This window comes from Amblyraja radiata, chromosome 5 (genome assembly GCF_010909765.2).
Source record: "Amblyraja radiata isolate CabotCenter1 chromosome 5, sAmbRad1.1.pri, whole genome shotgun sequence".
NCBI classification, from domain to species: Eukaryota; Metazoa; Chordata; class Chondrichthyes; order Rajiformes; family Rajidae; genus Amblyraja; species Amblyraja radiata.
The window spans coordinates 104424480-104440097 of NC_045960.1; positions in this window are offsets into that span (position 1 = coordinate 104424480).

Genomic DNA, 15618 nt, shown 5'->3' on the forward strand with positions numbered 1-15618 from the left:
CCCATATCCCCTGACTCCGCTATCTTTAAGAGCCCTATCTAGCACTCTCTTGAAAGTATCCAGAGAACCTGCCTCCTCCGCCCTCTGAGGCAGAGAATTCCACAGACTCACAACTCTCTGTGTGAAAAAGTGTTTCCTCATCTCCATTCTAAATGGCTTACCCCTTATTCTTAAACTGTGGCCCCTGGTTCTGGACTCCCCCAACATCGGGAACATTTGCACTGCAAGGTACCTTGAGTGCAAATATGTCAGGAACCAAGATGAGTATTGCGTTTTAAACTCTGATAATGCTGTACAATATATCACAATCTCTTGTGATGGAAACCAACGGTTTGTTGCACAGTTGTTGCATTGTAGAACAAACTGCAATTGCATCTGCTTGACAATATTCCAAATTACTCATCTATAATTTGTTCTTTTCTTAATATCAAATTCTTTATTACCCAAACCCATCATCATATCACTGGAATGGGAAACTAGAATTGAATTCTGCGTCTCATTTACACCATAATGGCATTTTTGCTTTCGGAACAATGTTTTATACGTTAATTTGCATTGCGTTGAGGTTCAGAATGCATTGAGCTTCAGTGGGTGAGGCTCAGAACCTAAGACTAGGAATAAAGAGCCGAGTTTCAGCAATTTCCCTTTTAGCCAGAAGCAAACGGCTGCAAATTACATCTAATGTCCAGATCACCATGTCCAGATTGAATGACTTTACGGAGGATACTTTGACACGGATAGCCATTTAGTACATAAGTTCATAAGTGACAGGAGCAGAATTAGGCCATTCAGCCCATCAAGTCTACTCCGCCATTCAATCATGGCTGATCTACCTCTCCCTCCTAACTCCATTCTCCTGCCTTCTCCCCATAACCCCTGACACCCGTACTAATCGAGAATCTATTTATCTCTGCCTTAAAAATATCCATTGATTTGGCCTCCACAGCCATCTGTGGCAGTCAATTCCACAGATTCATCACTCTCTGACTGAAGAAATTCCTCCTCATCTCCTTCCTAAAGGAACGTCCATTTTTTCAGAGGCTGTGTCCTCTGGTCCTAGACTATTCCACTCGTGGAAACATCCTCTCCACATCAACTCTATCCGAGCCTTTCACTATTCGATTAGATTGGAGTAGAGATACAGTGTGGAAACAGACCCTTCAGCCACCGAGTCCATGTTGAGGAGCGATCACCCCGTACACTGGCACTATCCTACACACGAGGGCCCATTTACAATCTCATACTGGAGCTATTTAGCCTACAAACCTGTATGTCTTTTGGAGTGTTGGAGGAAACCAGAGCACCCGGAGGTAAAACAGGGAAAATACAGTGATAGGTATCGAGATAAGTACCGAGATATACCGAGATGTGTGGATCGCGGATCGGCCTCTATGGACATCCATGGAGAGGAGAGGACAGCCATACTCATTTTGAGTGACCGCTGATGATGATGAACGAGATACAGTGAAAAGGTTTTGTGTTGTGTGTTAACCAGTCAGCAGAAAGACTATATATTTAAGAAGGAACTGCAGATGCTGGAAAATCGAAGGTAGACAAAAATGCTGGAGAAACTCAGCGGGTGCAGCAGCATCTATGGAGCGAAGGAAACCCTTGGGTTTTGGCCCGAAACGTTGCCTATTTCCTTCGCTCCATAGATGCTGCTGCACCCGCTGAGTTTCTCCAGCATCTTTGTGTACAGTGGAAAGACTATACCTGATTACAATCGAGGCATCCACAGTGTGCAGATGCAGGATAAAGAGAAAAACATTTGGTGCAAGATAAATTTGTGTAAAGTTCAATTAAAGATAGTCCGAATGTCTCCAGTGAGGTAGATGGTAGGTCAGGATCATTCTCTACTTAATTGATAGGATCATAAGTCCATAAAGTTTAGGAGCAGAATAAGGCCATTCGGTCCATCAATGGTTGTCCCACCAGGGCTGTCCTCAACCCGAAAAAGTCACCCATTCCTTCTCTCCAGAGATGCTGCCTGTCCCGCTGAGCTACTCCAGCATTTTGTGCCTATCTTCAGTTCAGTTGCCTGATAAAAACTGGAAAGAAACAGTCCCCGATCAGATTGGGTGTCGAAAATCCATCCAGCTCAGAACTAAGATGAATAATTGGCCTCATATCGGCTGATGTTTCCAGCATGTTTCAAAACCACCAAATCGTCCAAACCCAGCAACTCCAGCAGTCAATCTTATTAACTTCCACCTCGTTCTATCTATTACATCCTTAAGTGGGGAGATGGGGCCTATGCACAATATTCCAACTCCAGACACATCGAGGCCCAATCTAATTGCACTAACAAGTCTTTCACCTTGTACCCAAATCTTTGTGCAATAACGGTTAACATGTTATTTGCCTTCCTAATTGATATCTGCAACTGTATATTAGCAGTCAATGATTCTTGTACCTGAAACTCGCTTGCCGCTCGGAACATCAATACTTTTCCATCACACTCACCTCTTAGCCGGCCAAACTTCGATCAGCCCGACACAAAACGTCCTACAACACAAAATCTTTCTTTTCCGGGGTAATCTTTTTCTTTTTAACCCTTCGCTAGACATGGTCACCAGATGACTGGGGAACAACACACATGGCCCCACTTATACCTCACGTTGCCTCGGCAAGGCCAGCAGCACAATCAAGGATGAGTTGCACCCCGGGCCACTCCCTCTTCTCCCCTCTGCCATCAGGCAAAAGGTGCAGAAGTGTGGAAACGCCCACCTCCAGCATCAGTGTTTAAGAAGGAACTGCAGATGCTGGAAAAATCGAAGGTAGACAAAAATGCTGGAGAAACTCAGTGTGTCAGGCAGCATCTATGGATCGAAGAAATATGTATCGTTTCGGGTTGATACCCTTCTTCAGACTGATGTTGGGAAGTGGTGGGGGGGGGGGTGAGAAGATGAAAGGAAGAGGCAGAGACAGTGGGCTGTGGGAGAGCTGGGAAGGGGAGGGGAAAGAGGGAGAAAGCAAGGGCTACCTGAAATTGGAGAAGTTATTGTTCAAGCCGCTGGGGTGCAAACTGCCCAAGCGAAATGTGAGGTGCTGTTCCTCCAATTTACGGTGGGACTCACTCTAGCCATGGAGGAGGCCCAGGTCAAAAAGGTCGGATTCGGAATGGGAGGGGGAGTTGAAGTGCTGAGCCCCCAGGAGATCAGGTTGTTTATTGCGAACTGAGCAGAGGTGTTGATCGAAGCTTCAGAACCAGATTCAGGGACAGTTTCTTTCCAGCTGTTATCAGGCTACTGAATCATCCCCTTATCATGTATCTGACACTGTAAATGGGTCAATTGTAATCATGCATTGTCTTTCCACTGACTGGATAGCGTGCAACAAAAGCTTTTCACTGTACCTCGGTACACGTGACAATAAACTAAACTGAACTGATTTACGAAACTTAATTCACTTTGCAAATTTGACATCGACATGTGGCATAGGGTTTTTAAATTAACTCTACTGAAAGTGCGGGGATCACTGGTCGGCGTGGATTCAGTGGGCCAAAGGGCCTGTTTCCACGCTGTATCTCTAAAATAAACTAAACTAATTTGAAAGTCTCTTGTACAGGTGGGGAGAGTTCAATGTCAGACATCATTGGCTGCATGCAAAAAAAAAAGGAACTGCAGATGCTGGATTACACAAAGTGCTGGAGTGCTTCGACAAATCAGATGGCATCTCTGGAGATCATGGAGAGGTGACATTTTGGGTCAGGACTCTTCTTCAGTCAGAAGAATTGTCCCAATCCGAAACGTCACCCATCCACGTTCTCCAGAGATGCTGCCTGACCCATAGAGTTACTCCAGCACTCTGTGAAACGTCACCTATCCATGTTCTCCAGTCCAGAGATGCTGCCTGATTCGTTGAGTTACTCCAGCACTCTGTGAAACGTCACCCATCCACGTTCTCCAGAGATGCTGCCTGACCCGCTGAGTTACTCCAGCACGTTGTGAATCATCACCCATCCATGTTCTCCAGAGATGCTGCCTGACCCGCTGAGTTACTCCAGCACTCTGTGAATCATCACCCATCCATATTCTCCAGAGATGCTGCCTGACCCGCTGAGTTACTCCAGCACTCCGTGAAACATCACAAATCCACGTTCTCCAGAGATGCTGCCTGACCCGCTGAGTTAATGATACCATCATTGGCTTCGAGATCCACCATCATGAAGTGCTTCAAAAGTCTGGTCATGCCGTACTTTGATGGTGATTTATTTGTCACATCTGCAACAGCACAGTCAAATTATTTTTGCATGTTTAATACATACGGGCGCCGATATATTTGCCGTCATTAGTCCAAAGCCCAGTCGCCCCTCGTGCTCGATGTACTGCAGCAGTTCCCTCGAACCGACGTCCCTCTCCTCTCCTCGCCCGGCTATCTTTGTCATAAGGTCAAAAGTGATTGTGGTAGAATTAGGCCATTCGGACCATCAAGTCTACTCCGCCATTCAATCATGGCTGATCTATCTCTCCTGCTTCACCTTGTTACCTTGCCTTCTCCCCATAACCTCTGACACCTGCACTGATCAAGAATCTATCTATCTCTGCCTTAAAAATATCTACTGACATCCTCCACAGCCTTCTGTGGCAAAGAATTCCACATATTCACCACCCTCTGACTAAATAAATTTCTCCTCATCTCCTTCCTAAAAGAACGTCCTTTAATTCTGAGACTATGACCTCTGGTCCTTGACTCTCCCACTAGTGGAAACATCCTCTCCACATCCAGTCTATTCAAGCCTCTTCCTCTCGGTCACGCTGATTGACGAGCCTGCAGGTGGGTTATCGGGTCCATAGTGGTTCGGTGCTGAGCTAGGGTTGTGCAGGTTGGTTCAAGTGCTCCAACCTATTGTGTCCATCTCCAGAGATGCTGCCCGTGCCGCAGAGTCACTCCGCCATTTTGTGTCCGTCCCAACTGAGTGAGTCAGGCTGCCGACTGCAAGCAGGGCCCCACCGTTGCCAAGGAAGCCTTAACCCACTACAATTTGTCCATTTCCGCAACAGGTCCATGGCAGACAGAGGCTTACTTTAGTTTTGTTTGGAGATACAGCGCGGAAACAGGCCCTTCGGCCCACCAATTTATATTTATACCAAGCCAATTAAGCTACAAACCTGTAGGAAACCGAAGATCTCAGAGAAAATCCACGCAGGTCACGGGGAGATCGTACAAACTCCATATGGACAGCACCCGTAGTTGGAATCGAACCCGGGTCTCTGGCGCTGAAAGTGCTGCAAAGCAGCAACTCTACCCGCTGCACCACCGTGCCGTCACAGAGTCATACAACATCCAAACAGGCCCATTTCGACAGGTAATATTACACCGTTTAAGAAACATTTAGACAGATACATAGATAGGATAAGTTTATAGGTTTAGAGGCTCAGAGATAGATATGTTCTTGATTAGTACGGGTCAGAGTTTATGGGGAGAGGGCTGGAGAATGGAATTAAGAGGGAGAGATAGATCAGCCATGATTGAATGGCGGCATAGACTTGATGGGCCGAATGGCCTAATTCTGCTCCTAATGACCTTATAACATTATGATGTGGGCCAAATACGAGGGACGGCACAGTAGCGGTAGAGATGCTGCTTTACAATGCCAGAGACCATGTTGGTCGGTGTGGGCAAGTTGGGCCGAAGGGCCTGCTTCCACGCTGAATGACACTATGACTGACGATAGTCCGAGGCTGGTTCACCCAATGACAATTAGCTTTGTTGGCATTGCCAAAATTCAGTGCAAAGTCTGCAGACAACCATCGAATTCTTCCTACAGTAATTCTAATTAGGCTGGCACCTGGTGGGTGGCAGGCTGTTGGTGTGAAGACTGCGACCTATTCCTCCTCCAAACCTTGTGATCCTTGCCTTGAAGCTTCTCAGGAGGTAAAGAGCTTAGCAGGCACATACTCCCCCCCCCCTAAAGGTGATGAGAGGAGGCGCGAACAGATGGAGCTCAAGGAATATAGAGTAACGCCAGCGAGAGCTTCAGGATATGCTCAAAGTGCTAATGGCAACAATTATATACATGAGGTGTGAAAGTATGCTCCCTGCTGAAAAAATGGTGTGGGGAAAAGTACAAATCATTTAGTTTAGAGATACAGCAGAGAAACGAGGACCTTCACTCAGCCCACCGGATCCGTGCTGACCAGCGATCCCCCACACACGAACACTACCGGGGACAATTTTACATTTATGCCAAGCCAATTAACCTACAAACCTGTATGTCTTTGCATTGTGGGAGGAAACCGAAGATCCCGGCGAAAACCCACAGAGATCACGGGGAGAACGGGCGAACTCCGTACAGACAGCACCCGTAGTTGGGATCGAACCCGGCTCTCTGGTCCTGTAAGGCAGCAGCTCTGTCGCTGCGCCACCTACAGGGCCAAAGGGACAGTGAAAGCAACAGAATCAAACAGGTTTAAGGGCCTGGCCCACTTAGGTGATTTTTTTCGGTGGCTGCCGGCGGCTGTCACAGTCGTAGCAGGTCGCCGAGAAACCAACGACTAGACCCCCTCCGACAATATCTACGACAACCTACCACCTAATCGACGTCAAGCTACGGCAAGCTACCGACAACCGGCGACCCATTAGGACGTCCACCTACGCTACGACAACCTACAACCACACAGGCGACAACCTACAACAACCAAAGTCAACCTTCCTTCACCCGCGACAAGCTATGACAAGCAACGACCCTGTCGGCGACAACAGAAGACAAGACACTTGGGCAGCACTATGATAGCGGTAGAGTTGATGCCTTTCAGCGCCAGAGACTCGGGTTCAAATCTGACTATGGGTGCTGTCTGTATGGAGTTTATACGTTCCCCCCGTGACCTGCATGGGTTTTTTTCCGGGACCTTCGGTTTCCTCCCACACTCCAAAGATGTACAGGTTTGTAAGTTAATTGGCTTTGAATGAATATTAATTGTCCCTTGTGTATGAAGGATAGTGTTAGTGTGCGGGGATCGCGGGTCGGTGCGGACTCGATGGATCAAAGGGCCTGTTTCCACGCTGTATCTCTACAGTAAACTATTCTAAACTAAACTAGACAATATCAATTTGGTGAAACACTTGAAATTTAAATTTAGTTTAAACTAAACTAAACAGCAGGTCAGGCAGCATCGTTGAACACCTCTGCACAGTCTGCCTTGGCCCACATGATCTCCCGGTTGCTCAACACTTTAACTCCCCCTCCCATTCCCGCACTGACCTTTCTGTCCTGGGCCTCCAATGTCAGAGTGAAGCCACATGCAAATTGGAGGAACAGCACCTTATATTTCGCTTGGGCATCTTACAACCCAGCGGTATGAACATTGATTTTTCTCATTTCAAGTAACCCTTGAATTCCCCCCCTCCCCCCCCCCCCCACCATGCGTGTTTCACTGTTTGTATCCCATTATTATCATTTCTCCCACAGCCAACAATGGACCATTGTGAGCTCCACCATTCTTTGGTCACGGGTTAGAGTATTACTACAATACGTGAATTAATGTATTGTATTAATTAATGTATACATACTAATATGTATTCCCTCCCTCACCCCTCCCCCACCCTAGCCGTCCTACTAACTAGTTCCACTGTTCGCATCCTGGTATCTCTTTGTAATTACCTCTTCCCCGGCTAAATATGGGTCATGAAGTACTTTACATCACCTATCCATAAATGCTCCACCCTTCCTTGCTTATCTGTTGCCGGCACTGCTTTGTTCCAGCTCCAGTTCCCTCCCCTATGCTGTCAGTCTGAAGGAGGGTCACGTCCCGAACCGTCGCCTATCCTTTTCCTCCAGACAAAAAGTGATACTTATTACTTTAAGTATGAGTGATACAGTCCGTGCCGACAAACGATCCCCGCACACTAATACTATCCTACATACACCAGGGACAATTGACAATGTTTACCAAAGCCAATTGGCCTACAAGCCCATACGTCTTTGAAGAACACAAGGAGATGCTGCCTGACCCGCTGAGGTACTCTGGCATTTTGTGTCCATCTTCAACAAAGGTCTGGCATACGTGTGCAAACCTGCCTGTCGTGTTTCCCTCCATTATTGAGTACAAAGGATGTGAATCATTTTGATTGTCCTTGTGTCATCAACGTTGGGGTACAAATACGATTCTTGCTTATGTCTTACCTTCAAATCTTGTCACCTTCATTGTAGAGGAATACTCGTTGTGCGACTTGTATCTTTCTTGGCTGCCATTCCGCAGCAGACCATTTGTGGATCCCGTAATTACATTTCAATCATTGAGAAGTATTCTTACATGCGCCCACTTGGAGCAACTGTGCCGCAAGAGGACGGGATGTCGCCGAGATTGATCAGGGGAGAGACAACCTTATCTTTTTAGCAAGTACGTGTCACTCGAAATGTTTGTTCTGAAAGAGCAGAGAAGTCAAATTGATATTTAACAGGATCTGTTCTTTATTGCAGTGTGGGAATAAGAGCCACATCTAGACAGGGACAATCATTCACCTGTTTGCTCTGTGGCACTTAACAGGAATGTGGGCATGTAGATAGCAGCAGGAAATGACAAGGAAAGGTGGTAGACAAACAAATCTTATCTATAGCACACATCAAATATAACAAAGGAAGGCTAAAGGCACTGTGGCTCACCTAGAAACTCCAAGGAATAATGTAGACACAAAGAACTGCAGTTGCTGGTTGACCAAACAAAGACATGGAGTGCTGGAGTAACTCAGTGGTTCAGAGAGCATCTCTGGAGAACATGGATAGGTGACATTTTGGGTTGGGTCTGAAGAAGAGTCCTGACCCGAAAAGTCACCTTTCCATAACAGAAACATGTAAACATAGAAACATAGAAAATAGGTGCAGAAGGAGGCCATTCGCCCCTTCGAGCCAGCACCGCCATTCATTGTGATCGTGGCTGATCGTCCCCAATCAGCCATGATCACAATGAATGGCGGTGCTGGCACGAAGGGGCGAATGGCCTCCTTCTGCACCTATTTTCTATGTTTCTATGTTTCTAAGTCCATAAGATGGACATAAAATGCTGGAGTAACTCAGCGGGACGGGAGAGAAGGAATAGGTGATGATTCAGGTTATGACCCTTCTTCAGACTGGTGACGTTTCTGTACTATACCTCTAAACTAAACTAAACTTGAAGCATGGACTATACATCTTGCTACACAGGACCAGCTTAATCCACTGTGTATTTAGAACATATTCTGCCTCATTTTTAACTTGCATATACGTGTGTGACTGCACAATGCCAATACTAAACCAAGAAAATCCATTAATCCTTGTGCGCAGAGTGGCTTTGAAGTTTGGGTTTATGACTCATTCTCATGTTTGTTTTCAGGTTATGCTGATGCTAATTTGACATCCTTTCATTAAACAATGGATCAAATGTCTAAGCCTACTATCGCCAGATAATTATCACCCAACAATGTAGAAGTACCTTGTTGCTTGGCTATTGAAGCTTGGGGTTTACAGATAGTTAGCACAATAAGAACTTTATCGCCGACTTGCAGGAAAGTTCCCGCTCAAATTTGCGAATAATCTCCACTGTTTGAGGCAGAGTACATTTTGAAAAGCTTGTCGCTGACATGAAAAACAACACAGATTCTGAAAACCCATCAAGTAAAAAAGGATGTTAACATTTTTAAGTAGAAACAAGGTAGCGAAGAAGGAAAACAGAACGCTAGCATTTATTTCGAGAGGTCTAGCACAGTGCTTGTTAAACAGTGGTACACAAAAATGCTGGAGAAACTCAGTGGGTGCAGCAGCATCTATGGAGCGAAGGAGATAGGCAATGTTTCGGGCCAAAACCCTTCTTCAGAGTTAAACTGGTGAATGGTTCATCCAAGGATGCATTAAATTATTTTGTGATGAATGAAACTAGAGGGGTGAATTCAAGAGAGAGCTAGATAGGGCTCTTAATAATAGCGGAGTCAGGGGATATGGGGAAAAGGCAGGAACGGGGTACAGATTGGGGATGATCAGCCATGATCACATTGAATGGCGGTGCTGGCTCGAAGGGCCAAATGGCCTACTCCTGCACCTATTGTCTATTGTTTATTGTCTATCGAATGAAGGGTGAATGACTTAATTTATTCAGATTTCTTTTTTTTTTCTATATTTAAAAAAGGCTAGTTTTCCAAGAAAAAAAAATACAGTGATCAAAGCCCTAAAGGGTAGGGTGGGGCTGAAGCCCTGTGTTTAGACATTGGAATGTTTTTTTTTTATCATTCTAATAGAATGATTTTCCAACTCCAATGGTAATTAAATTTCTTTTTTTTTCACTCAGAGTTTTCTTTGCATATTTTTAGGGTGTTCAAAAAGTTGAATCAAATAAACACTTCAGAAATGAGTCAATTGATGTATTTTGCTCATGTGACAAAATTAATTATATATAAAACCATACACAAAGGAGAATAAGACGAAAATTACCAAAATACACGAGAAAATTTAGTCGAGGGTGAATGAAATTTTGTGATTAAAGACTCAAGGGTGAATGACACTGAAATAGTTTAAGAAGCACTAGTCTAGCATACACAAACAGGGATGTATTGCTGAGGTAGACAAAAATGCTGGAGAAACTCAGTGGGTGCAGCAGCATCTGTGGAGCGAAGGAGATAGGCAACATTTCGGGCCGAAACACTTCTTCAGACTCAGACCAAGCTGATGTATTGCTGAGGCTCTATAAGGTGCTGCTCAGGTCGCATTTGGAATATTGTGAGCAATATTTGGCATCATATCTGAGGAAGGATGTGCTGGCTCTGGAGATTGTCCGGAGGAGGTTTATAAGAATGATCCCAGGAATTAATGGGTTACCATATGATGAGCGTTTCACCACACTGGGCCTGTACTTGCTGGAATTTATAAGAATGAGGGGGGACCTCATTAAAACATACCAAATAGTTAAAGGCTTGGATAGAGTGGATGCGGAGGGGATGCTTCCACTAGTGGGAGAGTCTAGGACTAGAGGTCATAACCTCAGAATTAAAGGATATTCCTTTGGGAATGAGATGAGGAGGAATTTCTTCAGTCAGAGTGTGGTGAATCTGAGGAATTATTTGCCACAGAAGGCCGAGGAAGCCAAGTCAATGGAGATTTTTAAGGCAGAGATAGATAGATTCTTGATTAGTACGGGTGTCGGGGGTTATGGGGAGAAGGCAGAATGGGGTAGAGAGGGATAGATCAGCCATGATTGAACGGCGGAGTGGATGATGGGCCGAATGGCCTAATCCTGCTCCGAGATATGATGAACTCACGGAACCAGAAAGCGGAACTAAGATTGTTTGCCTTTGAAGGAAGACTCTGGCTCTGTCACTGCAGCCTCCTTTATCCTGGCAGTTCCACCTGAGAGAGATGAGTCAATTGGATGATTGATGAGTTAACATTACAGTAACGAATGTTTCAGCTTTAACTGTCGAATCTGCCAGGTTTATTGGTCTTATGCACAGATTGAGGACATTAGCATCACACTACAAATCCTACTGAATTTTGAAGCATGAAGGCATTTGAGAAGCAAGTGAGTGCCATGCTTTGAACCCAACTTTGCCAACCACTGCGGAACATCTGCTGCCTGTGCAGATCATAGCATTGATTGCCAAGCTTAATGGTCTTTCCAGCCAGCAGAAAATGTAGTCATGAAACTGGAGATACTTCAAGATGACAAGGACAATTCTTTTTCTCTTAAGTTCATGTTCATAAGTGATAGGAGCAGAATTAGGCCATTCGGCCCATCAAGTCTACGTCGCCATTCAATCGTGGACGATCAGTCACTTCCTCTCAACAGACAACACCTGTAGTCAGGACTGAAACTGGGTCTCTGACGCTCCAAGGCTGCAACTCCACGGCTGCGCAACAATGTTAGTGCAGGAAATTGAACAGAGTGTAACATGTGCTGGCCTGTAATTAATGCTGGTTTTGCACTATCACAAAGAAAGTGAAACCCCTTGACAATAACCTGCAACTTTAGTTTAGTTTAGTTTAGAGATACAGTGCGGAAACAGGCCCTTCGGCCCATCGAGTCCGCGCCGACCAGCGGCCTACCCATACACTAACACTAGCCAATTAACCTACAAACCTGTTCGTCTTTGGAGTGTAGGAGAAAACCGAAGATCTTGTAGAAAACCCACGCAAACCCACGGGGAGAAGGTACAAACTCTGTACAGGCAGCAGCCACAGTCAGGATCGAACCTGGGTCTCTGACGCTGTGAGGCAGTAAATCTACCGCTGCACCACCGTGCCGCCCTTTCTCTCAGTCATTCATTGCACGAACTTATTACACAATATTAAACAAATATCCAAATGGTGCAAAGTATCTCCTGAAGCAACAATATATGTTTTACTACTCCATTACACAATGTTCATAATTTAGAATTTAGATGATGTCATGTTGAGAGAAAGCCTCCCTGACATCTCTCAGCCAAAATTAGAATCTCTCATTGGCATGAGGAGCAAGGGTTAAATAAATCCATTGATTCTTTCAGAAGACGTTAAGGAGAAAATATTTATCAAAATTTTGCGGTTGAAGGTTTTTGGTAGCAAGTACTGACTTAAGCTAAAGAGAATAATGCTTAATAGGTCAATAAGTGTACACAAACTAAGTTAAATATGCAGGCCTAAATATTGATGAAATCTATACAATTAAGCTTCAGACAAATGTGGTAACCAATTGTCAATTTTCAGTATTGCCTCTGAAGCCCTTGGAATGTTTAGTTCATTGATATTTTAAGACAGAACGCACACAATTACTGTTGGTGAGATGAGCAGGCCATTGTTTTCTATGTACAGATCCAGATGTAGAGATACAGCGCGAAAAACAGGCCCTTCGCCCAACCGAGTCCGCGCTGAACAGCGTCCCCCGCACACTAACACTATCCTGCACACACGTGAGGGACAATTTACATTTATACCAAGCCAGTTAACCTACAAACCTCTAGGTCTTTGGAGTGTGGGAGGAAACCGAAGATCTCGGAGAAAACCCATGTGGTCACGGGGAGAACGTACAAACTCAGTACAAACTGCCGTCCCAAACGCCCCATGTATATTAAAAAACATATAAATAATCATATATTTAAATATCAAACAGCAATGGACAATAGGTGCAGGAGTAGGCCATTTGGCCCTTCGAGTCAGCACCGCCATTCATTGTGATCATGGCTGATCATCCATGCATCAGGCATGTCCACTCCTATTGTAACATATCTTTCCACACTCCATGGGCTGACTGACCTGCTGGAGATTCCTGAAAGCCTTCACAAGGTATTAGGATGGAGTTTGGATGTTGGCTTTCCGCCACTTATTCATTGGGAATCTCAGAAACGATTAAATAATTACAGTCAAATCCTCACTGCTCTTGAAAGCTGTTGGATAATGACTAAGATTGCAGACGTGATGCATTAATGAAGGTACTAACCATTATAAGGGGTTTAGTCAGGTATTAGCGAGTACATCAATTGATCTCCTTAACGCAAGAATAAGGTGGAGACGCAAGGAACTGCAGATGCTGGAAACTTGAGAAAAACACAGCAAAGTGCTGGAGGAACTCAGCTGGTCATAGAAACATAGAAAATAGGCGCAGGAGTAGGCCATTCGACCCTTCAAGCCAGCACCGCCATTCAATATCATCATGGCTGATCATCCAAAATCAGCAACCCTGTTCCTGCTTACTCACCATATCCCTTGATTCTGTCAGGCAGCATCTGTGGAGGAAAATGAACAGATGACGTTTTGGCAGCAACTCTGGAGAGAAGGGATGGGCGACATTTCGGGTTGAGACCAGTCTGAGGAAAGGTCTCGACCAGAAACGTCGCCCATTCCTTCTCTCCAGAGATGCTGCCTCACCCGCAAAGTTACTTCAGCATTTTGTGTCTACCTTCGATTTAAACCAGCATCTGCAGTCCTTTCTTACACAGATGACGTATCGGGTCATGTCCCTTCTTCTGACTGATTGTAGTAGATGGGGAGAAGGCTGGAAATAGAGATGTGGGGTTGGGACAAGATCTGGCAGGAGGTACAGTAGGTGGATGCATATTTACCCTTATTCATTATCTCTGACAGAAGATAAGCAGGGATATCAGGGGTCAGAGCAGAATAGGAAGTGTTGGAAGAATTCAATGGATTGATCAGCATCTGTGAGTGGTGGGGGGAGTGGGAGGGGTGAGGGTGGGAGAAGAATTGTCTCGACCCGAAACGTCACCCATTCCTTCTCTCCATAGATGCTGCATTACCCGCTGAGTTACTCCAGCATTTTGTGTCTACCATAAACTAATGTTTGGAGTCAGTGCCAAGATAAACTAATCTCCTGCACATGACTCTTCTCCCTCCATTCTCTGCATACCCATTTGCCCATCTAAAAATGCTGCTGCTGTATCTGTCTCCACCACTAGCTCTGTCAGTGTGTTCCAGGCACTCACTTGTAAAAAACCTGCCCCGCACCTAGGGTTGCCGACTGTCCCGTATTAGCCGGGACATCCCGTATGTTGGGCTAAGTTGGTTTGTCCCGTACGGGACCGCCTTTGTCCTGTATTTGACTGCAACTTCTCGGGTCGAGGGGACTGTCGGGTCCGGCCCCGCCTCACCAGTCCCGACGTAGTGCAGCCCATGGAGTGCAGCAGCAGCAGCGCCTCGCCCGTGGCCCCATCGGTCGGAGGGCCAGCCAGCTGTCCGAACTTCGGACCTTCGCTTACCGCCGACACCACCACCACCCCTCCTTCTCATGGCCGATCATCGGTTCATGAGTTGGACGGGGCGCCGGACTTTGCGCGCGACGTCACCCGGGCCAAAATTCCTCAGCTGGCCCGCCGGCTGGTCTTTGTGTGCAGTCCAGTACCCGGGCCAACTCATCATTCACCCAGCCACGGCCCAGTCGGTCAACGAATTGCCGTCAGGAATTTGTCCCTCATTTTGACTTTTTGTCCCTTTTTGGGGAGTGAGAAAATTGGCAACCCTACCCGCACATGTCCTTTAAATTCCAAACCACCTACATTTTTCTCCTCCCTCCCACCTTAACCCCTCTAGTATTTGTTATTTCTATCCTGGGAAAAGATTCTGACTACCCTATCTACCCTACCCTTATCTATTCTATCTCTGCCTCTCGATTTTATATACTTCCATCAGGTCTCCCTCCATCCTCTGGTGTTCCAGAGAAAATAATCCATGTCTTTACAACCTTTCCCTGTAGCTAGTGTGCGGGGATCGCTGGTCGGTGCGGACTCGGTGGGTCGATGGGGCTGTATCTCTAAACTAAATTAAACTAAACTAAATGCCTTCTAATCCAGGCATCCTTCTGGTAAACCTCCTCTACACCCTCTCTAAAACCTAATCTCAATGGTTCAATGGTGCGTTGTTGCACAGGCGACCGCACAGTGAATTTTTGGTTGCATATATTACACATGTGGGCACCAGTAAGTTTTGGCGCCATTTCCAAAGTCTAGTCGGCCCGTGCACTCGATGTACTGGAGTAGTTCCCGCGAACCGATGTTCCTCTCCTCTCCTCGCCCGGCCATCTTTGTGTCCCGGGGGCACTTCCTGCAACCGACCTTGAAGGCGCTGGATGCGTTACCCCGGTTCACCCTCCTACCGGCCCTCGCTCCTCGCGCCCGACGGCTCCAGCTCCCTCCCGGTTATGCCGACCGCCAAGCCTGACAAGCGTT